The sequence below is a fragment of the Suricata suricatta genome, chromosome 13, assembly GCF_006229205.1.
Source record: "Suricata suricatta isolate VVHF042 chromosome 13, meerkat_22Aug2017_6uvM2_HiC, whole genome shotgun sequence".
Lineage (NCBI taxonomy): Eukaryota > Metazoa > Chordata > Mammalia > Carnivora > Herpestidae > Suricata > Suricata suricatta.
The window spans coordinates 28,014,954-28,017,288 of NC_043712.1; positions in this window are offsets into that span (position 1 = coordinate 28,014,954).

The window sequence follows — 2,335 nt, forward strand, 5'->3', positions numbered from 1 at the left end:
AATACATTTTAAAAAACTCACCTAGTTTAGAAGCACCCAGGTGACTCAGTTAGTCGAGTGGCTGATTTGGGCTCAGGTCATGATCCTATAGTCCATGAATTAGAGCCCTGTGTCAGGCTCTGTGCTGACAGCTCAGAGCCTGGAGCCTACTTTGTATTCATGTCTCTCTCTTCCCTTCCCTTATTCTTTCTCTGTGTCTCTCAAAAAGAAATAAACATTAAGGGGCGCCTGGGTAACTCAGTTGGTTAAGCCTCCGACTTCGGCTCAGGTCAGATCTCACGTTCGTGGGTTCAAGTCCCGCATCAGGCTCTGTGCTGACAGCTCAGAGCCTGGAGCCTACTTCCAGTTCTGTGTCTCCTTCTCTCTCTGCCCCTCCCCCTCTCATGCTCTGTCTCTCTCTGTATCAAAAATAAATAAAACATTTAAAAAATTTTAAAGAAATAAACATTAAAAAAAGACTAGGTTAGCCATTCTGACCAGTGTGAGGTGGTATCTCAGTGTGGTTTTGATTTGTATTTCATCTGAAAAACTAAACAAAAAAACAAAAAACAAAAAAATAAAATAAAATATATTTTAGCTAAAAAAAGACTAGTTTAAATTTTTTTAAACAATGTGTTTTCAAAGGCTTATTTTGCTTCTCTTTAAAGCAAAAATAATAAATGTAACCTACTGATAATTTTTTGCAAGACATAGCGAGGCAATGATATAAATTACTTATTATACTATATTATACATATTAAAAATATCATTAAAAATAACTATTATTATTGCCTGTACTAATTATTCTTTTAATATTGTTTCTTAATATCTATCATTGTCTGAAAACCAGTGTTTGCTCCCAAACTCCCCCCAGCATTATTTTCCAAAGTCAGAAACTGAGATTCACATATGTTAACAAGTCCATTCTGGTAATGAGAACAGTCAGGCTTCTAATATCTGTCAGAATTTCATCCTTGATAGGCATGCAACCACGACACCATCCTTGATAGGCATGACACCATCTGAATGTGTCATTTCAACATGACAAACAGGAAAAGGCTTGGAAAACAGTGCTCACCTATCATTTGCTAAAAATGGAATCCCATAAACTTCTTTACTAGATTGTAACTTGTATGAAATTTGCGGGTTAGAGTGCTTATTACTAACCAATTATTCAACTTGTATATGTATGGGATTGATTTAGATGTTAAATGATTTATGAAACTCACCAACAATGTTAGATTAGAACTGATAATGTAACCCATGTCTTCTAATTGTCCCGTTTCTTCATATGACTATTTTACCAGATAATCGTAGTTAATGTATTCTTTCAGAGGTTAATCTACTGAGTGTAGTTTCAGCAAAGGCACATGCTCCCATCTGGCTCAAAATCAATATGGACTTTTATCCAAAAGATATAGGACTGCCTGGGTGGCTCAGTCAGTTAATTGGCCAACCTCAGCTCAGGTCATGATCTCACAGTTTGTGAGTTCAAGCCCCACCTCGGGCTCTATGCTGAAGGATCAGGGCCTAGAGTTTGCTTTGGATTCTATCTCCCTCTCTCCACCCCTCCTCCACTCACACTCTCTGTCTCTCTTTCAAAAATAAATAAACATTTAAAAAACAAAACAAAACAAAACAGAGAGTTCTCAAACTCCACAATAAGAACATGGACATTCTATTTAGAAAATGGGCAAACTATAAACAACATTATGCCCACATATTTTATAATCTAGATGAAATAGACCAGTGCCATGAAAGGCACAATTTTCATAACTCACACAGAAATAAACAATATAACTAGGTTTATGTCTATGAATGAAATGAATCAACAATTAACGTCCTTATAAAACAGAAAGCACAAAACCAAGATAGGTTCACTGGTGAATTCTAACAAACATTTAAAGAAAGAAGTTATGCCAGTTTTCTACAATCTCTTTCATAAGACAAAAACAGAAGGAACACCTCCTAACTCATTCTAGGAGGCCAGAAACACCTTAATATGTTTAAAAACCAAACAAAAACATTACAAGAAGAGAAAACTATATACTAATATCTCTCATGAAAAATGGATGCAAAAACCCTCAATATTAGCAAATCAAATACAACAATGTATATTTTAGCCACTCTGACTGGCATGAGGTGGTATCTCAGTGTGGTTTTGATTTGTGTTTCCCTGATGATGAGTGATGTTGAGCATCGTTTTATGTGCCTGTAGGCCATCTGGATGTCCTCTTTGGAGAAGTGTCTGTTCATGTCTTCTGCCCATTTCTTCACTGGATTATTTGTTTTGTGATTCTGAAGTTTGGTGAGTTCCTTGTATATTTTCGATATTAGCCCTTTATCTGATATGTCA